The following is a 26,050-nucleotide window of genomic DNA, read 5'->3' as shown; positions in this document are numbered from 1 at the left end:
TCTACATACTACTCTCTACTGCTGTCTCTCTACATACTACTCTCTACTGCTGTCTCTCTACATACTACTCTCTACTGCTGTCTCTCACATACTACTCTCTACTGTTGTCTCTCTACATACTACTCTCTACTGTTGTCTCTCTACATACTACTCTCTACTGTTGTCTCTCTACATACTACTCTCTACCGTTGTCTCTCTACATACTACTCTCTACTGCAGTCTCTCTACATACTACTCTACTGTTGTCTCTCTACATACTACTCTCTACTGTTGTCTCTCTACATACTACTCTCTACTGTTGTCTCTCTACATACTACTCTCTACTGCTGTCTCTCTACATACTACTCTCTACCGCTGTCTCTCTAAATACTACTCTCTACCGTTGTCTCTCTACATACTACTCTCTACTGCTGTATCTCTACATACTACTCTCTACTGTTGTCTTTCTACATACTACTCTCTACCGTTGTCTCTCTACATACTACTCTCTACTGTTGTCTCTCTACATACTACTCTCTACCGCTGTCTCTCTAAATACTACTCTCTACTGTTGTCTCTCTACATACTACCGCTGTCTCTCTACATACTACTCTCTACTGTTGTCTTTCTACATACTACTCTCTACCGTTGTCTCTCTACATACTACTCTCTACTGTTGTCTCTCTACTTACTACTCTCTACTGCTGTCTCTCTACATACTACTCTCTACTGTTGTCTCTCTACATACTACTCTCTACTGTTGTCTCTCTACATACTACTCTCTACTGTTGTCTCTCTACATACTACTCTCTACTGTTGTCTCTCTACATACTACTCTCTACTGTTGTCTCTCTACATACTACTCTCTACTGCTGTCTCTCTACATACTACTCTCTACTGTTGTCTCTCTACATACTACTCTCTACTGCTGTCTCTCTACATACTACTCTCTACTGTTGTCTCTCTACATACTACTCTCTACTGTTGTCTCTCTACATACTACTCTCTACTGTTGTCTCTCTACATACTACTCTCTACCGTTGTCTCTCTACATACTACTCTCTACTGTTGTCTCTCTACATACTACTCTCTACTGCTGTATCTCTACATACTACTCTCTACCGTTGTCTCTCTACATATTACTGTCTACCGTTGTTTCTCTACATACTACTCTCTACTGTTGTCTCTCTACATACTACTCTCTACCGTTGTCTCTCTACATACTACTCTCTACCGTTGTCTCTCTACATACTACTCTCTACCGCTGTCTCTCTAAATACTACTCTCTACCGCTGTCTCTCTACATACTACTCTCTACTGTTGTCTCTCTACATACTACTCTCTACTGTTGTCTCTCTACATACTACTCTCTACTGCTGTATCTCTACATACTACTCTCTACCGTTGTCTCTCTACATACTACTCTCTACTGTTGTCTCTCTACATACTACTCTCTACCGTTGTCTCTCTACATACTACTCTCTACTGTTGTCTCTCTACATACTTCTCCTTTTCCACCTCTGGAACAATAAAACATCAGAGTCATGCAACAGTAACAAACGACAACATGACGACTGCGTTGTCGTTTTCCTCATGACATTTTGAATCCATCATCGGTCTAATTTGCCTACGGGTCTTCAGATAAGCTGGAAATGGAAACAGCCATGATGCATGTGGCTTTTAGTTCCCCTGTGTACTTTCTGTAGTGCAATAGTTCCTGGAACTTTTGGTTAATTATATTAAGCATGAAAAAGAAGCAAATCCCCCCCAGCTTACGTTTGTCTTTTTCACTTTTGTGAGTTAATCAAATTCCAGTGGATTAACTGACTTACAGTATTAGCCCTTTTTGATAGTGTTTGTGCACAGAATAGCCTATAAAATACTGAATAACTTACTGATGGCATATTATTCCAACAGTTATTTAAAAACAACCACTGCCAACCCTGAGCAGTGTTTTCCCTTGGTTTGTGGAAGACTTAGGTGCACGTATTTGTCTGGTGGTTTAGGGGTTTCCTCCCTCAAGAAAAAGTGCCATTTTTCAATAAAGAACATAATCAATTTCACATCATTTTGGACCATTATTATTCCCATATCTGTGTCTAAAAAATTGGAAAAGCTAAGGCATATAATACATAAATAACACCCAAAAAGCTTAAAGACAACACTTGCTAAAGAAGTCTAGGTTCAATCTCAGAAAAGCCATTCAGTTAGTTTTAATGCGGACATGGATTTTACATTCACTCGGCATATGTAGTGTCCAAATAACGGCTCGGGTGCTGCACCTAAACCTCTTAATTATAGAGAAAACCCTGCTAAATAAATAAACGGGTTAAAAAAACAAACCCTGCTAACCCAGTCTTATCTGGACGCATAATATCCCAGCGGGAGAAAACTTTCCTGAGAGCTGTCAAGAGTCTGCAGCCAGAACTCCTAATGGCCTCAGGGCCAACTGTCTGATCTGAGAGAAACCCACGGGCACGTAGAATAACAATTTTAAATGCTGTTTTTTTTTTTTATTTGTAAGTTTGCTGACTTTTATTTGTAAGTCTGTTTGCTGACTGCAAACTCTCCTCAGCTGCTGCTGACTGGGGGGAAAGAAACATTCGGGCTGCCGTCAGTCAGAGGGAACATTTGCTCAAGGACATATTTGCAGATGTTTATGCATTAGCCTGGTCCTACCAGACTCTGGTCCACTAGCCTGGTCCTACCAGACTCTGGTACACTAGCCTGGTCCTACCAGACTCTGGTCCATTAGCCTGGTCCTACCAGACTCTGGTCCATTAGCCTGGTCCTACCAGACTCTGGTCCACTAGCCTGGTCCTACCAGACTCTGGTACACTAGCCTGGTCCTACCAGACTCTGGTCCATTAGCCTGGTACACTAGCCTGGTCCTACCAGACTCTGGTCCACTAGCCTGGTCCTACCAGACTCTGGTCCATTAGCCTGGTCCTACCAGACTCTGGTCCACTAGCCTGGTCCTACCAGACTCTGGTACACTAGCCTGGTCCTACCAGACTCTGGTACATTAGCCTGGTCCTACCAGACTCTGGTCCATTTCATTGGTCCAGAGAGTCTGGCCTCTCTCCATTGACAAGTGTTAACTTCCTTGAAGGCAGGTACTCTGTTGAAGTTTAAAACTATTGGATCTGCCCAGAGCCATCATTCGACCCCCTAACCCCAAAAACTGTTCTTCTAATATTAACTTCTTGTTTTGGTGTCTAATAGTACGTTGTCCAAATACGCATTGTTTTCACGGATGGGATCGCCCAGCTTCCAAGCATTGCACGCTAGTGTGCTCACCACCCGTCTGTCTTCACTGACCAATGACAAGCAAAGAAAGTAGTCTAAACCCTCCTACAACCCCGATGCCTGCAGCTGATTGGACGAACACTTCACCTGGGTCTGGCTGCTCTCAGATTTCAAAACCGACCATGATGGCGGCTCGTTTGAAACACGTTTGAAACGTTTCTGAAAACATTTTAAGCAAGAAATAGGCCACGCAGTTGTTGAATCTGTCTTTATTTCACACCGACAACGGTCAGTTTAATCTAAGTTGCATAAAGGTGACTGAATTCAACTATATGCACATATGCAACGTGGGAAATCTGTGGCGATACCCAGCCCTAGTGTGACTGTCTCAGTGCTGCAGCAGCTGCAGCCATCATTCATTCCTTTACTTGACAATATAAACATACCAAGGTGGACTGGCTGCGGGGATTAAGGGAGCGGGAATGTGAGGAATGCCGAGCTCCAAATGAAATCATGCATTATTCAAGTGGAGGAGGAGCAAAGACGTAAAAGTTATCATTCTTCTGACGACAATGAAGTGGTTAGAGATCATGTTAAACTGTCATTCTGGGACTTTATTAGGACATTCATTGGGCAGCTTTGGTTGTTGCCAGTCGTGTCACGAACCTGAAAACAATGGCGTTACACTCACACCCCTATCCCAGGACACACACACACACACACTTCCCTCCCTTTGGTTTCTTCAATGAGTCGTCGAGTCTACATCCTGCAGTCACGCCAGACAACACAACTGATGGAGGAGTGAAACTTCAAGTTTTTATCCAGGATTGTGACATGTGTCCAGACGTTCAGCCTGGTTCCAGACCTCTGAATCACCACCCACAACTCCCATCTGTTTGGTGACTTATTTTTAGGGCTGGGTACCGAATAGGGCTGCACGATGTGAGGAAAATATCTAATTGCGATTATTTTGACTGATATTGCGATTGCGATATGATGCACGATATTGGAGGGAATGATCATTCTGGTGACTTTTGCGAGGATCTGTACCAAAAGAAGATTTTTGGATGCAATTTCGTGGCTGGGACGTCTCTGCAGCAGCACAATACTTCATTAAGAAGGGTTTGACACATCTTTTGCCTTTAACAAATATTGCCCCCCCGTGCGATTTGGATATTGCACTTGTCCATATTGCGATTTCGATGAAACTGTGATTAATTGTGCAGCCCTAGTACCAAATTCAATACTTTTTAGGCACCGATCAAATTGTCTCCTTAGTATCGAGTATCGAAAAAAAGCCTCGTCATTCAATACCCAATTTCAATATCTAAGAAGTAAAGCTCATCAGCGTCAGTGAGCCAATCAGCACGCAGCTGCTGCTTCTACCAAGATCCAATAATGTCTGTGATTGGCTGTCTAACGTCACGCATCAAGAGGAACGCAGAAAAAACTCTACGTTACGCAGAGAGACTGGGCTCAAGTAGTAGGAGCCGAGAAACGCCACTCAGAGCTTCCTACGTAGCTACCTAGCTATTTGACTTTCTTTATTTTGCACAATAAAATCAAGACAACATTCAAACGAGAAAAGCAACTACCGTATTTTCCGGACTATAAGTCGCTCCGGAGTATAAGTCGCATCAGTCAAAAAATGCGTCATGAAGAGGAAAAAAACATATATAAGTCGCACTGGACTATAAGTCGCATTTATTTAGAAATGTATTTCACAAAATCCAAGACCAAGAACAGACATTTAATCTGGAAAGGACAGTTATTAAACTACCCAACAGCAGCCAGAACAAGGGGCTGAATACGGTAGGTGTCCGCTATGTTACCGTAACACATTAACAGTTATTAAACTACCCAACAGCCCCCAGAACAAGGGGCTGAATACGGTAGGTGTCCTCTATGTTAACGTAACACATTAACAGTTATTAAACTACCCAACAGCCCCCAGAACAAGGGGCTGAATACGGTAGGTGTCCTCTACGTTAACGTAACACATTAACAGTTATTAAACTACCCAACAGCCCCCAGAACAAGGGGCTGAATACGGTAGGTGTCACTATGTTAACGTAACACATTAACAGTTATTAAACTACCCAACAGCAGCCAGAACAAGGGGCTGAATACGGTAGGTGTCCGCTATGTTACCGTAACGTAACTGCACTGTTGACGAGCCTCTCCCAGCAGCACGTTGTTCAAGCACCCATCCGGTATCGGGTCGCGGGGGTAGCAGCTCCAGCAGGGGGTACCGAGCCACATTAACCAGCTCCGACTGGGGGATCCCGAGGCGTTCCCAGGCCAGGTTGGAGATATAATCCCTCCACCTAGTCCTGGGTCTCCCCCGAGGCCTCCTCCCAGCTGGACGTGCCTGGAACACCTCCCTAGGGAGGCGCCCAGGGGGCATCCTTAACAGATGCCCGAACCACCTCAACTGGCTCCTTTCGACGTGAAGGAGCAGCGTCTCTACTCCGAGCTCCTCACGGATAACTGAGCTTCTCACCCTATCTCTAAGGGAGACGCCAGCCACCCTCCTGAGGAAACCCATTTTGTCCTCTTGCACCCTGGATCTCGTTCTTTCGGTTTTATGCTGTGTTAAAAATAAATCCATGACTTTTTCGAAACTTTCTGGGTCTTTTTATTTTTCCAAAACCTTTCCAGGATTCCTGGAATTTGCATTTTTTCAAATTCCATCACTTTTCCAGGTTTTTTCACATTGTATGAACCCTGTTTATATTAAATAAAAAGGTCAGATTTTCATAAGGAAGGGCGCCTAAACCCCTATCGCCAAATATGCGCACCTAAGTCTTCCACAAAGCCGAGGAAAACACTGCAATATAGCATGAGACATTTCTAAAACTGATCGTTTTCTAAGAAGAACGAGCATCAACGTCTGTCGGACATTTATTTAACATAAATATAACATAACACGGATCTTCTACTTTCACTCTGTTTGGCTGGAAACGGGAATGATGTAGCCGCCGTCCGAGGTACTACTACTATATCATTCATATATAACGCTACTTTTGTGAACCCAAGACCTTCATAAACTCATTTTATGCACCAAAACAAACTTGAGTGTAGGTTTGTTTTCTCAAGAGAATGGAGAAACGTCAAAAAGCAAACTTCAACGTTTCAGCGTTAGCGCCAAATGATGTCTTTACAAATTGCTCTGGAACAAATGTGTGCGTCTCTCTACAGAAAGCTGAGCTTGTTCTGAACATTTTGATATGAAACACACGGGGATCAGTTATATGCAAATACCCTTAAAAGGTGAATTTAAAAATAAATGTCAGAGGGTTAAAAATAGTCACACACAAAAAAATCCCTACATACATTTTTTGTTTTTTTCAGACCCTAAGAACTGGCTTCAGTCCCTGATGAGTGAAGCTGCCAGCGGTGGCCCGGGCCGGAGGCTAGAGCGAGGCGAGGCGAGGCGAGGGGTGTAACAGCTGCCCGCCTGACACCAACTACAGCCGTGCCCTCCCTGTCATAACTCGTGCCGTAATCAGCTGGAACTGAGCGGCAGAGACACCAGAAGACGCACGTTCACCCCTGGAGAGGGGGGAGGAGGGGGCGGGGGCGGGGTGCTTATCTGGAATCACATGCATTCATTCAAACAATGACGTCTATTCATGTGCTGCTGGGAGCCAACATCGGGTCCTCGGCCGTGCAGGGATGAAGTAGTGGTTTCCTCAGAAAGTGATAAAACGGCTGCAGGGCAGAGCTGGGCAACATGGAGAAAATCAAATATCACCATTTGTTTTTTCATTAAATACCTCGATCTTTAACGAGTGGATTAGGTGCACGGCCGAACCCCAAAAATCTGGATTGGGTGCATCCCTAATGAAGACGGCGCTCCGCAAACTGGTTTATCCCAGTGAGAGACTCAAATAGTCCAAATACGAGCTGCAGCTACAGATGCAACATTAATATCATTACAGCTGCAAAGACATTTGAGGGACGAGAACATGGTCATTAATTGCAGCCCTAAAACATCATCCGTGCTCAGGTTAACTCAAATCTACATTGCAGTGAAGCATGATGCTGTTGTTGGTGTATAGAGCGAGTGGCTGTTAGAAATGTCTGATAAATGTCTGAGAGAAGGGAGTGAATCTGGACCGAGAAACACAACCAAAGGAAAAACTAAATATGATCTCACAGTATCATCCAGTGTGAAGCAAGGAAAATTGCAAGATGGCCAAGATTTACATAACTCTTTATCAAAAGGCTTCAACAGTAAGTGTTGCCCGGCGGCCCGGGGAAGGTGAAACGCCACGTCGGACGAGTAAATATTTCGTCCGGGCGTCATCGTATCGTGATCATTTGATGTGAATGTGCCCGTTGACCAAGGAAGAATTGAGTTGGTGCTGGATGCTTTTGACGTTATTTTTGACATTATTTGACACTTTCGATGCTTTCAACGTTTGACATTTTTTCGACTTTTTTTTCGACGTTTTTGTTAACATTTTTGACACTTTTTTAATGGGTGGGGTTTTTTCTTGCCCGACGGGACAGAGAGAGAGAGAGACAGAGAGAGAGAGACAGAGAGACAGACAGAGAGAGAGAGAGACAGAGAGACAGAGAGAGAGACAGAGAGACAGAGAGAGAGAGAGAGAGACAGAGAGACAGAGAGAGAGACAGAGAGACAGAGTGAGAGAGAGAGACAGAGAGACAGAGAGAGAGAGAGAGAGAGAGAGAGAGAGAGAGAGAGAGAGAGAGAGAGAGAGAGAGAGAGAGAGAGAGAGAGAGAGAGAGAGAGAGACAGAGAGAGAGAGAGAGACAGAGAGAGGGACAGAGAGAGAGAGAGAGACAGAGAGAGAGACAGAGACAGAGAGAGGGAGAGAGAGAGAGAGAGAGAGAGAGAGAGAGAGAGAGAGAGAGAGAGAGAGAGAGAGAGAGAGAGAGAGAGAGAGAGAGAGAGAGAGAGAGAGAGAGACAGAGAGAGAGAGAGACAGAGAGAGAGAGAGAGACAGAGAGAGAGAGAGAGAGAGAGAGAGAGAGAGAGACAGAGAGAGAGAGAGACAGAGAGACAGAGAGAGAGAGACAGAGAGAGAGAGACAGAGAGAGACAGAGAGACAGAGAGAGACAGAGAGAGAGAGAGACAGAGAGAGACAGAGAGAGAGAGAGAGTGAAAAAGAAAACCTTAGCGTTGAACACTGCTTAAAGGACCATTCCGCCACAAAATGAACCCAGGGGTTAATAACACGTGTACCGAGTCGACCGTTCTGAGATGTTTTCATGCTAATCCAATGTGACCAATGTGCAACCAGTAACCAGTAACATCGCTCAAGCACGGCGTTCGTCGTGCGACTGGTCGTGACTGTTTCCCCAAGATGGCGCCCGCCTGTATACGTGAACGGTACTGTCTTTACAATCTATCTTTTTAATGAACTGTCTGTACACTTACAAAGTCTCAATGCTTCTGTTTACATGTAGGGACCCTCATGATGCCGCCGTGGAAGTGTGGTGATATTTTGAGCCTTGTTAGTGGTGTAGAAATAGAGATTTCTTTTTACTTTAGCCTCCGCCCCGACGACTAGCGTTATAAGCTAATTAGCGGTTTGGGCTAAAACTGGTCACATTCGATTAGCATGAAAACATATCTCAGAGAACGGTCGACTCGGTACACGTGTTATTAACCCCTGGGTTCATTTTGCGTCGGATTTGTCCTTTAATCGAGAAAGTTGCTGTCAGAGCTAAGAATGTTTTGGGCAATCTATATCAGTTTAAGTGGACTCCATTTTTAGGATATTTTCAGCCCTTTACGACGGGGAACTGAAGCCGTTATCTCTGCTCTCTTCAAAGCCACCAGACTCCTTTGACAAAAACGGACATTTTACCTCGCAGAACACGGGAGTTGCTGCTCTACAGCTAGGCCTGGGTGTTGTTATTATTATACCGGTATCGATACCAATACCGTGACTTTGATTAAGTAGAAAATAACAATATTTCCGAATCTTTTTATGTATGTTTCAGCTCCTACTACGCGAGTCCCGTCTCCGTGTAACATGTTGAGTTTTTCCTGCGTGTCTCTACGACGTGTAACATTAGACAGCCAATCACAGCCATTATTAGATCTTGGTAGAAGCGTGCTGCGTGCTGATTGGCTCACTGACGCTGATGAGATTTACATGACGAGGTATTTTTCGACACTCGATATTTAAGAGCCAATTTGGTCGGTGCCTAAAAAGTATTGTATTCGGTACCCAGTCCTATCTACCGCTGCCTCCATCGTTTAGTTAGCGTTGTTGTGTGACTTTGGTGTTTTAAAGGGTCAGGAACTCACAAGACTAACTAACTAACTAACCGATCAAGGGAAAAGCAAAGAAACAAGGTTGTCTGTGGACGCTGTAGTGCTCATCTAATGTATAATATATAAGACAGCAGCTTTTAATCAATCCAGGCCATCACAAAGCCTCTTTCAGTCTTTGGTGCCATTAATTAATTAATATTTCAAGCTACATTATCTAATTTAATATATAAAACAAGAGGGCCATAAGTAGTCACTGCTCGTGTTACTGTTTTTAAATTGAAATATAAATGAATCATTAGATGTAACAACCATGAACGCCTAAGTTCAGATTAATCTGTTTTTGTCTTATTATATATATATATATATATATATATATATATACACCACTCCTCTATACATCAGTGTTTGTGTTCAGACGTACATTGGCTTCTTGTATGGGAACATGTAGACACTCTAGTTGTGTTTACATCCACTTCATCAACTGATTTATTGTTCGCTAAAAACATTCATGCGAATAAAGCCGTTGAAAGTGTGTTTCCATCCGATGGCTTTACAGCGAGTAAAAACCTGTTGCGTTATGACGTTGCATGCTGTTTTAAGGTAACGCTCCTTTGTTCCTCGGGAGTGTTTTAATCCAAACCACCATCTTTTTCTAGTCGTTTTGGTGCCTAAACTTAACAGTCATCGCCGCATGACGCTCACTTTTTCTGGCCTAACTCCTCTACCACGGCGCCTGAAAGGACGGTCATCTGGCGGGGCCTGTACCCGGCTCACAGTCACCTGTTGGCGGCTGAGCGCCTGCCGCTGGTAGCCCCCGTCCCGGAGCTCTGTAGCTGCTAAATACAACCAGCAGCTGCTGCTCGGATTGTATCGTTCTATGGCGCTCCATGTGTTCACGTCAACGGTAAAGTCTGAGCTATTGTGCGCCTGGGTAGCTCACCTGGTAGAGCGGGGGCCCGCATGCAGAGGCTCAGTCCTCGACGCAGCAGTTCAGGGTTCGAGTCCGACCTGCGGCCATTTGCTGCATGTCTTCCCTCTCTCTCTCTTTCACCCCTTTCCTGTCTGCAGCTGTCTGGCTAAAATGCCCAAAAAATGTATCTTAAAAAGAAATCCGAGCTGTTACCTTTCTTTTTGGACAGTTAACTTTAGGCTATGATTCTACTTCAATAAAATACTATATCATAGTACATTCAGCGTTGTTGTCATATATCTCTTCAATAACCTAATTTGAGAGACAGTTAACAAAAACTGGATTGTGTTTTACTCTCTTAAAATCCTGAATTAAAAAACTAAAACCTTATTCAATGAAACGGTCCATAAAATGTCAGAAAACTGTGAGAAATGCCCAGTAAAGTATCCAGGATGACGCCTTCAATTGTTTAAAACCTAAAAGGTATTCATGTAAAAATCATAGAAGAGTAATACAATCAGCAAATATTCACATTGGAGAAGCTAGAATAAGAAATGGATGGTTGTGAGTGCAAGTGAGAGTTTGCAAACGTGTCTGTTAGTGAGAGAGGACAAACAATGACAGATCCAAAGGGCTTGAAACAGGTTTAATATCCTGTGTCTCTGTAGCCGATGCTATGCACCTGTAACCCAGTCAAGGAAAGGGTTAACAGAAACGTAGTGTTGGCCTATCAGAGGAGGTCGTGCCAGACTCCTGGCCTTTGGCTGAGTCTCTATCTGATCTGTCAGACGGAGAGCAGGAGACGGTTGGGGAGTTTAACGTTGGTAGTCCCCGGAGAAGACGTTGGTCATTTCCTGGCTCAGATTAAAAACCCGAACTGAAACGTAAGCAACTAAAACTGCTGAATGTTAGAACATTGTGTCACGTTGGTTGTTATCACTGAGACTTATAAAGTGTCAGGTTTAGTTCCAAAAAACATAAGCTGACGTTGTTCAGGAGCTCAGAGATGATCAACTAATGAAATCACTGATTTAGCAGGGGGGGGGTTAACACTTTTGCCAGGCATTATATCTGCGTCACAGCCCCCACTAAAGGTCTGAGAAGGATCGCCCCTGGTTCAGACTGACACGGGTCTGAAACCTCTGCAAACACGAGTACGGTGAAGATGATCAAGATCAGTGGTGTAGTCTAATATATTGTAGTGGGTATACAATTATTGTTTTCATTATCCATTCATCTACAGGTTATTTTCTAAAAAAAATATTCAATGAAACGGTCCATAAAATGTCAGAAAACTGTGAGAAATGCCCAGTAAAGTATCCAGGATGACGCCTTCAATTGTTTAAAACCTAAAAGGTATTCATGTAAAAATCATAGAAGAGTAATACAATCAGCAAATATTCACATTGGAGAAGCTAGAATAAGAGATGTTTTTTTTTGTTTTTGCCTAAAGTTTCGGGGTTTTTTTTAATCGAAAATCGATATCGAACAGAATCGTGACATTTTCAGAGTCGTGCACCCCTACTATATATATGGGCCAGAATCTGCCTTTGGGGGAGGGGGGCGCATAGCATAGTGGGGGGTCTTTGTGTCGTCCCCCAGGATTATTTTGAGCATCAACGACTTCCATTTCCTGCATTCAGATACACTTTTATGCACCTTTTTACGGTGGAAATCCCTTTATTTAGCCTATGTGAAGACGAAAAACACAGATGACAATTCAAAATATATCAGAATTATAATAGAAAGTATGTTGTTGCGTGTCATTGGGCATTTTTAAGTGGGTATATGGAAATCCTGGAGCTTTCTTAGTGGGTATACTGCGTATACCTGCGCATCACGTAGACTACACCGCTGATAAAGATGACGACGTCAAACCCCTCGCTAGAAATCAGCGGAGTTGTGTTCCAGCTAGCTAGGCTAACGTTCTTTAATGCCATGGCAACCGGTGTCGCCCACAGCCCCACTCAGCTACAGACAGAGCTCCGTGTTCATTATGTAGCATTACAGTGAGACTTAACGGTCACCAGGTTATAACACAGCTACAGCTTAACATTTGACATGTATCCCAGCGTTGACTCTTTAGTTTCTTTTCGGCTTGGTTTTAAACTTGAAACGACGGATTTGAAAATACTTTTTTTTGACAACATCGACGTAGCAAAAAGGCGCTGCAACAGCCGTTAACGTTACTGTAGTTTTAGAGAAGGTAACGTTACGATACAGTTAGCTAGACTTAACCGTCATCAGGTTTAAACACAGCTACAGCTGAATATATCTGATATTTATCACAGCTTTCACTGGTTATAACACAGCTACAGCTGAACATCTGACATGTATCCCAGCTTTGACTCTTTAGTTTCCTTTCGGCTTGGTTTTAAAACTTGAAATGACGGATTTGAAAAGACTTTTAACAACATTGACGTAGCGAAAAGCCACTGCAACAACCGTGGCTGTAGTTTTAACAGCAGGTACGATACAGTTACACCCACAGAAAGGATTCAAACAGCGAGACAGAAAGAAAGAAAAAAAGACACGGAGCTTATAACCGTTAAAGTCCGGGTATTTTCAGGACTTGGAAAGACTCTCGGAAATCCACAGCAGACCAGTTTGTTGTCGATTAACCGTCGTTTTGCTTAAATACAGTAGCCTATGTCCCATGACTTTAGATGGATTTCCCACAGTGAAAAGTTGCAGCTCACTCAGGATGAAACCCGTCGCTCCCAGGTGGAGCGGCTCAAACATTTTCCCACAACACTTCTTCCAAGTTGAGAACCCAAAAAAGACGGGTTTTTTTTTACAAACACAGAGGAAAATGAAGACGAGGAGAAATGGCAGCCTTACCTGGCAGAGAAGAAGGCTTGTTTCGTCCCATGAAGAAAGCGATAATAGCCGAGCAGGCGCCGTTTTCAGTCGAGCTCTCCCGGTGGTGCTGCTGCTGCTGCTGGATGTGTGTGTGTGTGTGTGTGTGTGTGTGTGTGTGTGTGTGTGTGTGTGTGTGTGTGTGTGTGTGTGTGTGGATTCACCGCCGTGTTCTCCTGGAGGAAAGCAGCCGAGCTCCAGCTGATGTCACCGGGACAGGGAGGGGCCTCACCGGGGCATATTTCCATAAGGACATGATGTCACTTGGTTTAAATGATAACACAACCACAAACAGATCATTTCATTAATGACGTTTGCAAGTCTGTCACTTCTTTACTTATGTATCTTTTTTTTGGGTTTGTTTCTGTTTAAAATTGTACTTTTATACTTACTTTCATATTATATTATTTCCACTTATTTATGTATTATTTGTTTATCTGAATTCTAAATGAAAAAAACCTTAAAATAAACACAAACAGATATGATAATTCAGGCGCTCTTGAATATTATAATGAATGTCATTATCCTAAATGCCCAGTTTTACATTCTCTAACTCACCTCCTAGTTGTTTACCTTTTTTCATAGAACTAAAATCGCTGCTCAAGTCACTTAGACTATTAAACAACAACAATAAAAAGTGGAAAAACTTGTGGAAACTGTAGAGCTTTTCCCCCCTGAAACCTCTCACTAAATGTGATTTTATCTTTAATTGTACCTCTTTTTCTTTATATTGTTTTAAGTAATGTGTGTATGTTATTTTCTATTTTTTCTAAGAATTAGTCTTGATGTTTATGTGCTATTGTTGTTTACTTGATTCTTTGTGTGATGTATTTTGGTCTCATCTCCTTTATCACAACTCAAAAAACTCTTCGTGGTGACAGAGGACAGACCTCCAGTCACAATGAGTATATTTGCATTTGAATGCAGCACTGTATTCAACAGGCTTTGAAAACACACCAAGTTTAATTTAGACTATTACGATGGGGTCACTAAGCATTTACATCCAGAGCGACTTTGTGAGGCTGCAGGCCGACCGTAGACTGTAATAATAATGGACATCACCCATTGGTTTGTGGACTGCTGTTTTGAAGCCTCATGTTTGGCAAGTTGGCCATTGCCAGTGTTGTTTATGTTTGCAATGTAAGCGAAACGCTAAAGCCTAACCCTAACCCTAACCCCCCCTTCTGAAGCGAGTCATCCTGCCAGTATAGTGGAGTGGCAATCAGGAGAGTCGGGACTTTTCCCGGTGGGTCGGTAGTGTTTCGAGGCCGCGAGGGCCGGTCTGATAATAGTTATACGTTGCAAGTTCTTAGCAACACCACCCGGCGGCCTGGTGTGCGCCCGCTGCCCGCTGGTCAAACTGTGCAGCCTCTGCTCAACCCGTACGGCGGGCCGCAGCCTGTGTTTGTATTTCCATACAAACACAGGCTAATCAGAAAGCACTAACGAAGTGCAGGTCACAACCATGGCTAGGATTTTCAGAAATATAGGGGGATCAGTGAGCGGCCCCTCCCCAAATGGCATAGCCCTGGTCGGCCTATGACGTAAAACCGCCAGGTACTGCGTGAACGAGAGAGCTGAAAATCTGCAAACTTTCCCTTAAGTTACTATAGCTAACGCTAGCTTGGCTGGCAGAATGCTGAACGAGACATTTCTAGACGACATAAATGTTCCAGTTAACGATCCATCCATCCATCTTCGTCCCCTTATCCGGTGTCGGGTCGCGGGGGCAGCAGCTCCAGCAGGGGACCCCAAACTTCAGGCCTCCTCCCAGCTGGACGTCCCTCCACCTAGTCCTGGGTCTTCCCCGAGGCCTCCTCCCAGCTGGACGTCCCTCCACCTAGTCCTGGGTCTTCCCCGAGGCCTCCTCCCAGCTGGACGTCCCTCCACCTAGTCCTGGGTCTTCCCCCGAGGCCTCCTCCCAGCTGGACGTCCCTCCACCTAGTCCTGGGTCTTCCCCGAGGCCTCCTCCCAGCTGGACGTCCCTCCACCTAGTCCTGGGTCTCCCCCGAGGCCTCCTCCCAGCTGGACGTGCCTGGAACACCTCCCTAGGGAGGCGCCCAGGCCAGTTAACGATGATGAAGTGAAAACACACAGCGAGAGGGTCAAAGTAAAAACCGCCAAGAACATGTTGAGGCATTGGCGCGGGAAGTGGGGGTGTGGGATGAAGAGAGGGATCATTTTAGTCATTTTAAACTAGAGACTTTCACACATGGCACTGCTTCACGTCCACAAAGACATTTTGGATGATCTGGACATTCAGGGTCTCACGGCACAGTTGACCAGTCGAAACTCCAGAGCGCAAATCTACGTTTGGTGTACCGAAATCATCGTAAGGGAGAGACACGGTGTCTTACGTCTCTGCGTCTTTTTCCTGCCGCCGTGCAGGCCCAGATGGTAGCCTATATTTAGCCTGGTATGATTGTGATTTATGTACAGTATGCCTTTTATAAAGAAATAAATAGTCTGTAACTTTTTAGCATTTGTCACATACTGTCGGAAAAGAAAGATTTTGCGTAGTCTGTTACTTTGTGGCACTTAGGCCTTTTTTTTTGGGCCGTTATGCAGTTTATGAACACTTAATCTACTTGTGGTTGTTATAAAATAAACATACATTGTCATCTAGAAAACTGATCCTGGTGCGTCGAGCTCCTTGTCTCAACAGACAGATATTTAGATAGTATCCCTATGTTGGGATATAGTTTGTACGCACCGTCAGCTCAGCTGTACTTCATAGAGGGGAGGGGCGAGTGAGTTTTTAAAAGGAGACAGAGGTAGAGTGGTCTGCAGAATACAGAGCCTGTGTAACATAGTATCTTTAGACTCTGGACCGTGGAACCCTCCCCCCCCGCCAGCACCCCAGCATACCCTGCCGAAAATATCTTCCCGCGCCTCTGAGTTGAGGTCTATTTTAATCTCCACTGTGTTAGCATGGTTGGCATCGCTAAGCCTCTGTCCTGACTGACAGGTCTTAAAGCATCCCCTGCTTTGTCGTCTGTTTTGAAATAAATGGGACCATCATTTACAAAATGAACATCATGATGTGTTGAAGAAGACTTGGAACTAGACCATAAAATCATTATGAAAATGTTTTACTGAGGTAATAAATCAAGAGAGAAGTAGGCTCATTTTCTCATTATTGAAACAGACTTCCATTTGGAGCCGGTGGAGTCGCCCCCTGCTGGAAGTTACAGAGAATGCAGCTTTAAGGAGCTTCAGCATTGGCTTCACTTTAGCTTGGCTTTGTGTTGTTTCGGGTGGAGAACTGATGGATTGGACGCCTGCATCGTTTTTCTGTGCTGCTGTTTACTGTCTGGAAAGGAACCAAATATATAATTCATCCAATATTTGTTGAGATATTTCAGTTTGGATACAAGTGATGGACAAACTGGACATTGTCTAAAAAACAAGTAGAATATGAACATTTGATTTGCTTATGTATCGTCATTGTCAAGCCTTTCAATCAGTGTGATGAATGAAAAGGAGGAGAGAGTAGGAATTGATCGACTCTGAGGCTCCTGTCTGAAATGAATCGACTGACTGCGATAAATCAGTGAGTCTGGGTTCCCATCTGACAGATAAGCAGGCAGCACGTCCATTTCACTCGCGCTACAGGGCAGACAGCTTATATGCACTGTAAAATAACTCAAAACACCCAACAATTGTTTCACGGTTCATATCCTTAAATGTGAGCAAGCTTTCATCTCCACAAACCCAGAAGAGTACATAGAGTGGACTGCCTGAATAAAAATACTTTCATTTATATTCAAGTAACACATCGGCTTGTTAAAATGCATAGGGTTTTCTTTACATACAAAAATATGTGGTGTGATATTACGGCTCGCAGGCAGATTGACGAATACATCATAAAGGTTTTATAATATGTGTTTGCACATTGAACAAATGGAGCCACTGTTGCAGAATATTCTAGCACTTATTGTAAATCCTGCAAACCTGCACTGATGGCTTCTGGGTAGACTGAGCAGCTGTGTGAATGATAGGCTGACTGGGAGAACTGTGGGCATGTGTGACTCCATAGATGAAAACTTACGAGGTATGACTGGAGTGTAGATTTTCTTTTTTTTTTCCCCAGAGGACATTATTTTGAACTTTGCAGCTAAAGTATATAAGTGCATATAGTCAAATGTATGTGTACACCTGTATATCCCAGCCAAATGTGATAGATGAAAGCTAAAATGTAGGATATAACCACAGACCACCCGTGTCAAACTCAAGGCCCGAGGGCCAAATCTGGCCCCCTTGCAGATATTGATCCGGCCAGCATATCAATTTAGGTTCATAATAAAGATTGGCCCAAGTTTTTTGGGGCTTTATGTTGACCAAGCTGTAAGTGAGACTTGCACTAATACAGTAGAAGATGCTTGAGATGTGAATAAAATAAACATGTCTGGCCCTTGATGTGATTCTTATTTTCCAGTGTGGCCCTGAGTGAAGATGAGTTTGATACCCGTGCCCTGGACTGTAAAGATGGACGATGGGTCTCCACTTCCTCCCGCTGTATAAAAGTGAAGCCAAAATATCCCAGATAGGGCCGCTGCCATCTTGTAATTTTGGAGCCAGAGCCCGCCCAACCAATCAGGAGTCAAACACAGCTGTCAATCGTGACGTTTCAGCCCGTTTTCATAGCATCAAATAACATATAACATCAATAAAAACCAAACTGATCAGAAAAATGAACACTTGAACAAACATCAGCGTGATCAGAACTACCTCAAATGACAGAAACCATCTTTGGGAATCATGTATTTGACATGTACTTAGATTTTTTAGTTTGGTCCATGTCCCATGGAGCGGGGATGTTCCAGATGTTTCGGCTCCACTTATACAGTCTATGCATCAACAAGTTGTACGCTTCATGGTTGTACTTGTACAGTATTTTTTTCCACTTCTCCGCAAAAACATGCCAAGGTATTATCTTGCTATAAGCCAAGAAAATGTTTCTAAATCAGATCTGCTGAGGCCTAAACCAAGCATCAGAATGAGGAAGAAAGGGGATTTAAGTGATTGCACACAATTTAAATCAACGGCCATTTGTCTACACACTCGTCTTGCACGTGTCAACATCTTTCTCTTTAGTTTTCTATACTGTTTGGTTTTGCCTTATATTTGCACTATTTAGAATGTATGGTTACACTTTACTTGAAGGTATCTACATAAGCGTGACATGACACTGTCATGAACATGTCCTAAACATTATAAACAAGTCATAAACGTTTATGACGTAACGCTTCTCTCATTAATATCATTCGGTTTTTGTCATGACAAGTTAGGGTTAGGGTTAGGGTTAGAGTTAGGGTTAGATGTGTTAGGGTTAGGGTTAGAGTTAGGGTTAGATGTGTTAGGGTTAGGGTTAGGTGTGTTCGGATCCCAGAAGCCTCCCCACGCGTCCAACGACTACGTGGTTGAAATGGAGACTAAAGGTGTGCACGGGCAGCCGCATGTCACTCAGTTTCCCCCTCTAAAGACCGCTGTACCCAATAAATGAAAAGCAGTGAATCCTTTGTCTAAAGGAGGGATAGAGAAAAGGAGAGAGGTGAGGTCTTCCTGCTGGAGGAAAGGGATGGTGGGGTGAGAGGGGGGAGAGAGAAAGACCCATCCCTCTGTCTAGAGGAGGTGGGGAAGAGGAAAATCCATCCCTCTGTCTAGAGGAGGTGGGGAAGAGGAAAATCCATCCCTCTGTCTAGAGGAGGTGGGGAAGAGGAAAATCCATCCCTCTGTCTAGAGGAGGTGGGGAAGAGGAAAATCCATCCCTCTGTCTGGAGGAGGTGGGGAGGAAGAAAAAGAGACCCGTCCCTCTGTCTAGAGGAGGTGGGGAGAGTATGCATCATCAGGAGCCCTCCGCCTCCCATAACCAACCGGCGCACCTACCTAAGCAGGATACGTCGGAATGGGTTAGGGTTCATGTGTCATGACTGTGTCATGTCACTCTTATGTAGATACCTTCAAGTAAAGTGTTACCGAATGTAATACTATATTGTACATTGACTTATCTTTTGTAATTGTAGATATTACTTATCTTTCTTTATCTTATTTGTACATATTACTTCTCTTTTTTATCTTTATTTGTATTTAGTTCTTATCTTTTACATTATACTTGTTGTATGTGTCCTATTGCACCAGGGTTCGGAGAGAAACGTATCTTCAATTGTGCTCTATGTTTGGCACATATTGCAGAATTGACAATAACGTTGACTTGACTACCTGGAAGTGATTTTAGTTTGTTTTTCTGTGCGCGAGGTCAGAGTGATTCAGTCTATAGCCAGTGGAGATGGCGTTACAAAGCACTCTTTCTCACACACAGACTGGTTAACTACTTAGCTACTTCTCAAAATAACTTGTAATTGGCTGTATGTCATTCCTTCTCACACTCTTGCCTGCCAACTACTTCTCATTTTCTTATTATCTAAGCAGCTTTTGGTCACATTTCCTCTGTCGTCTCCCCTGCAACTGTCCCTCAGATCTACAGGCTGCAGCTTCCCCTCGTCTTACCGTTGGCTGGTTTGGTTGTCCACTTTGTAATAACTTTGTCCATGCAAATTGTGAAAATAGCAGTACTCTGATCAGACACATTTATGTCTGTCGTTGGGTGTTAAAGGGATCCTCCAATCGAACAGCTGAAATGAACTGAACTGTGGTACAATTTAAATCTTTCCACAACCCTAAATACCAGATACATAATCTGAAACAGGATTGTGTGTAAACACATTATCCTCACATAAACTATATGAGGCAGTGGCTACACTTGTTAGCAGGATAATTCCAGTGTTATACCTTTAAAAGGAAAATGAGCTGAACGGCAAATGTGCAGAGTCAGAGAGAACATTCTGTAATCCACGTGTGTCTGATGGTACATAAAACATTGCTCACTATGAGCAAATGAAGCAGCGGTTTAGCCCAGATAAGCACAATAAAGCATGACTCAGCGCCCAGTGTGCAGGAGATGTCAGTTCCAGGTGTTCCTCTGAAAGAAAAGCTGGAAGTAGCCACACAAAGGCGGGAACGCCGACCTCCGAGCAGCTGGTGACACTTTGCTTTCCTTCATTTCCCACCATAGTTTCGTGAAATCATTCTACATTTTCTCAGCAGGAGTTGACTTGAGTCCACCTTGACATGTGTACAAAATGTTTTCTTCAAATCATAAACTAGTGTGTATCATCAATTGACATTAACTGTGAGGTGTGTCAGTGTTTAGCCAGGAAGTAATGATTGTGGTGATGGATGGATGTGGAAGTCTTTGTCTTTGCATCCCACATGCACATCCTGTCTCATTATAGTGTTGACACTTTATAATGTCACCATAACTACTATCTTTCACTTAACTGACGTAAATAGCTTCAGCTGCCTAAACAATAAGTACTACAGAGGCAGAGCGTATTTACTGTAAGTTCTGCACACACCGGAGGGGGAAACAATTCATCGCTTTCTATTGACTTTGTACTGCGTAAAAAGGGCCTCCTCCTCGTCAATTCCGTCTGCTCGCAAACAAGAAAAATACCTAAAAGCTGCTGTGTGGTGGGATGCACTGCCAACAATGTAAAGAACCCAGAACTAAGTTTGAATAAGCTGTCGGGCCAAGAGAGAAAAAAACGAGTTTTTAGGAAGACAAGATAAGCTAACATAAGCCTTGATTGTCTCCTATAGGAGACATTCTTCTTGGGCATTCGAGAGAAACAAAATGGTGACACATTGTGCATAAACATACAGTTAACCTACGTAGAAACATAATCATACATTATCTCATCCAATGCTTCAATGAACATCTAATAAACCACACACAGTACCCCCGCCCTGTCTTTCCTCACAATCACAGAAGAACAGAAGAGAACCCACAACACATCCTCCCCCCCCCCCCATATTTCACTTAATGTTGATAATGATGGAACATTTCCCGTTAACTCATGCTGTGGTCAATAACTTCTGTATTGCACAATGCCCAATTGCATAATACCATATTAAATATAACATAGCATATATATAAAAATATTGCACCAGTACCCTATCAGGCATTGCACATCCTATAACCTTAATGGTAAAGTACCACAAATATTATTTAGTAGTATTAGTCACACATACATCACTGCAGTCAATACACACACACACATATCTTATCTCATATTATTCATTAATTTGATTGAAAGCGGCACAAATGAGAATTCAAAAGTGGATCCAGAGACAATAAGACGTGACGCATCAGCAGGAAGAGATCCTAACGCTCAGTATGGACACTTGTCATCACACATGTCAGTTTTAGGCTAACTATGTTTCTGTAAGTTAAATAAGTTATAACTTGTGTTATAGTGAAAATGTGGATGAACCAGAAAGCTATGCAGTATTATGTTTTCACATGCCTTAGCTTTCTAACACATAGCTAACATTACACTTAAACTGTGTTTGTTTTTACCATAGAAATAAAATGGATAGAAAGGCCATTGGACTGTTTGCCGTGGTCATTTGATGGGTACACAACAAAATGGCGATTGTTGTTAGTTGTCGCGGTGACAATACGCGTCAGTGGGGCCGTAAACTGTGTCGTAGCTCGCTGGGAGGAGAGCCCGACACAGCTCTGGAGATGTTCTCGGAGTTGCAGGGAGTGAGGAGGGACAGTTAGACCCAGCGGCAGTGGGTTAGCGGCCCGCTAACGTTAGACCCAGCGGCAGTGGGTTAGCGGCCCGCTAACGTTAGACCCAGCAGCAGTGGGTTAGCGGCCCGCTAACGTTAGACCCAGCGACAGTGGGTTAGCGGACCGCTAACGTTAGACCCAGCGGCAGTGGGTTAGCGGACCGCTAACGTTAGACCCAGCGGCAGTGGGTCAGCGGACCGCTAAGTTTAGACCCAGCGGCAGTGGGTCAGAGGACCGCTAACGTTAGACCCAGCGGCAGTGGGTCAGCGGACCGCTAACGTTAGACCCAGCGGCAGTGGGTCAGCGGATCGCTAACGTTAGACCCAGCGACAGTGGGTTAGCGGACCGCTAACGTTAGACCCAGCGACAGTGGGTTAGCGGACCGCTAACGTTAGACCCAGCGGCAGTGGGTCAGCGGACCGCTAACGTTAGACCCAGCGGCAGTGGGTCAGCGGACCGCTAACGTTAGACCCAGTGGCAGTGGGTCAGCGGACCGCTAACGTTAGACCCAGCCTGCTGTTCAGCTCACTCATTGTAACCGAGGCAGCATGACAACACGGCGGAACCAGCCAGCCGGTAAACAACTTGCTAGTTGGCTAACGTTAGCTTGCTAACTCCGCCTTAACGTTACCCCCGTCGCCACATCGTTCACAGAAAACGAGCCCGAATGAGGCTGTCACTCGTGGCGATAGCAGTGTTTTGTGTGGATGAAGCATAAAGTTAATCTGACTCATTTAGCGGCTGGCTCTCTGCCTCGTAACGTTACTACTCCAAGGCTCGTTTGTCCGTTACTGCAAAACCTCAGCTCGGCGACTCGCCAGAAGTCAGCTTATACTAAAGTGTATACGTTACCATGGCAACAGCACACAACACAAATGGCTGCCGCTCTGACCATTCTGCTACATTGATTTGATTTGATTTCTATGGTTTTTATTCTGTCATCTTTCTCCTTGTTTTGCTCCTGTCATAACTGCTGTAGCACCTAGAGGGCGCCGCTCATATAAGCATAAATATAATACCTAATTGCTGCTTGAACAAACAACGTGTGGGCGATTTTCGGAGGAGGACAGTCTCTTTATTAGTATCATAACATTTCAAAGCGTGGGTTCAGAATCAAAAGGGAAACTACCACAGCTGCAGGACAGACAGACGTCGACAGTAACACCCTGTGGTTGGGACGCTGTGTAAAAACTTTAACTGACACAGGACTCTGGCGAACTTCACGACGGCAGCGAGTGCAGTCTGCATGAAAGGAAATCTGCTGAAAAACAACTTTAAATATTTAACGAGCAACCCCTCAGCATCTGTTGTTGGAAAAAAGGGAAATGTAAACACACTTGGAGTATCCTGATCGTTCACAGCTCGCTAAACAGCAGGGAAACAACAGGATCAGGAGGAAAATGTGGTTTCAAATCAGCCAGACACGAATATTTTGTTTTTAGCTCGATCGAGTTCAACACAGCTTTCTCACAGACGACATTATGACTTGTCAAACACATGTATACTGCCATAAGTGTTAGTGACGCCTGTGACAAGTCAAAAATGGCTGCTGCAGGAAATGTCTATAATCTGTGTTGTTTGCAATGAAACGGGAATTATTTGGCCCGGTGAGAAACAGGGCACTAACGGATAAGCTTTCCCAAAGCTTCTTCACATTTCAAACCCACATTTGTCAAACACAGGTGTAACTGATAACAATAATCAGTCCCCGCCAGGATTTCTTGTAATTATTGATGTACAAAATGCAATTCAGCTGGAAAACAAAGTGCAGCTATTAGAAGAACTTGCTGATTATCATTCACCTTGCATGGCAGCTGGATTTTGACATTATCGGGCGAGAAGCAATCTGATCTTGTCAGACTTTAAGTTTAGAAGTTTGTCTTCAAACAGCAGCGGATGAACCAGAATCAGCGTCCGGTGAGGAGCTACTGGCAGCCACTGCTGTGGTTTAGGTGTGTGTAGTCTCGCATTGCCAGACCTTCCTCCACAGCGCTGAGGAGGAAGGTCTGACTAGTCCACACAGCATTCCTGGATGGGAGAAAACCATGCTCTGGTTTATTGGCATTTCTTTAAACCAATCACAATCGTCTTGGGCGGCGCTAAGCACCCGACGGAGCCACGGTGCCTCTGCTAAATAGCCTCTGGAAGGAACTTGTTTTGGTGGAACATGTGTACGTTCAAAAGTTGCTTTAGTCGTGCAACAGAAAACTCAGATTGGACAGATAGTCTAGCTAGCTGTCTGGATTTACCCTGCAGAGATCTGAGGAGCAGTTAACCACAGTCCTCACAAATCCACCAGAGGTTAGAACGCCAACACAAGACTTGATCAGCGAAGTCGCAGCGACACCATCAGCCGGTTTGAGTCGTGCTGAGACGGGCCGGTTCAGACCTCTGCAACTTCTCCCTGCGTCGCTCTGAAACAGTTTCTTCTCATCACAAATCTTCGGTCTGAACTGGGCTTTAAAGGACATGCCAGCCTCCCGCCTGAGAAAGGCATTTTGGTACCCATGATCTAGTTACTTTCCATCATGTCCCTGGCACCTGAGTGAAATGCAGACATTTTTAGTGATTTTTGTAACACCTGTGTGTGTGAAATGTCAAAATGTCTGCTGAGTGGCAGCAATTTCAATGTATAGAATCATTGAGTTTCCTTCAGTCATGACTGATCACGAGTCTCCAGATCGTCTTCTGATCGGCTCTGGTGAAGAGATGAGAAGCACGAGAAGGCCGGCGTGCACAAGAGATCATGCAACATTATCTCTCCTTTCAGAGTTCTTCACTCAGGTGGAAAATTACAACCTCACATTATTATGATAATTATGATTGGGCAGTTTACAAAGGTCCGGCCGCGTCGTCGTCTCAGTGCAGCTTTGTTGTAATGCATAAAGTGATGTTGGCATTTACTCAAGGTTCTGTAGCTTTTAAAAATGCTTTCAGCACTCATGTAACGTACCAGAAATACTAATTATGAACGCATAATGCGGCTGCCAAGTGGTTGTGAAAGTCAGAGATAAGGGCGAGGGCTAAAAAAACACTGATAACGGCTCGTAAATCATTCCAACTCGGAGCCAAATCAGTCTGAACCTTCAGTTTAAGTTCGAGAGGGATACAGACAAATATAAAATATTCATTACTTCCTTTTATGGGGCTGATGCTGCACAAATATCAATCTTAAAGTTCAACACTGAGCACAGGACACCTGATATCGCTAGGCTTATTAGGCCTCATGCAAGAACCACTCGAGACACGCTGATTTAAGTCATTGCGTCTCGCCAATTTTCTCATGACCTGACATTTAACATTAACCAATAACATTTACGAATTTTTTACGAACTTTTATACTTATATGGCAGCACACACCTCTACATGAACAGGTGGATCAGGTGGCATTCATCAGGCGGACACGAGCAATTTAACACAGGCTTGTGCAAAAATAAGATAGGTTTAGGAAAAGAATACGGACACGTTCTTTATGTTTGTGAAGTTGTTGTGAGGTCAGAGGTCAGGGTGAGTCGCAGAGCATCCTGCGGAGTGGTTCACTACTTGGTTCAAGGGCTCTTGGGGAATTACAACAGAAGTCGGAGATGTTCTCGGAGTTGCAGGGAGTGAGGCGGGACAGTTAGACCCAGCGGCAGTGGGTTAGCGGACCGCTAACGTTATACACATTGGCAGTGGGTCAGCGGCCCGCTAACATTAGACCCAGCAGCAGTAGGTTAGCAGCCCGCTAACGTTAGACCCAGCGGCAGTAGGTTAGCAGCCCGCTAACATTAGACCCAGCAGCAGTAGGTTAGCAGCCCGCTAACGTTAGACCCAGCGGCAGTAGGTTAGCAGCCCGCTAACATTAGACCCAGCAGCAGTAGGTTAGCAGCCCGCTAACGTTAGACCCAGCGGCAGTAGGTTAGCGGCTCGCTAACGTTAGACCCAGCGACAGTGGGTTAGTGGACCGCTAACGTTAGACCCAGCGACAGTGGGTTAGCGGACCGCTAACGTTATACACATTGGCAGTAGGTTAGCAGCCCGCTAACATTAGACCCAGCGGCAGTAGGTTAGCAGCTCGCTAACGTTAGACCCAGCGGCAGTAGATTAGCAGCCCACTAACATTAGACCCAGCAGCAGTAGGTTAGCAGCCCGCTAACGTTAGACCCAGCGGCAGTAG

The 26,050-nt window shown here is 44.2% G+C and overlaps 1 protein-coding gene across 2 annotated transcripts in view; it reads right to left on the bottom strand.

The window, feature by feature from the left end:
- Nucleotides 1-13,439, bottom strand: part of LOC144525670 (SH3 domain-binding protein 4) — a 52,299-nt gene extending 38,860 nt beyond the window's left edge. For both annotated transcript variants that reach the window (XM_078262694.1, XM_078262693.1), the window contains exon 1: nucleotides 13,236-13,439. The gene's annotated coding sequence lies outside the window, so the exon portion shown is untranslated. The remainder of the gene's footprint in view (nucleotides 1-13,235) is intronic.
- Between the last annotated feature and the right edge of the window lie 12,611 nt (nucleotides 13,440-26,050).

This window comes from Sander vitreus, chromosome 11 (assembly GCF_031162955.1).
Source record: "Sander vitreus isolate 19-12246 chromosome 11, sanVit1, whole genome shotgun sequence".
NCBI classification, from domain to species: Eukaryota; Metazoa; Chordata; class Actinopteri; order Perciformes; family Percidae; genus Sander; species Sander vitreus.
The sequence above is the reverse complement of the archived record's forward strand: the minus strand, read 5'-3'. Positions and strand labels throughout refer to the sequence as shown.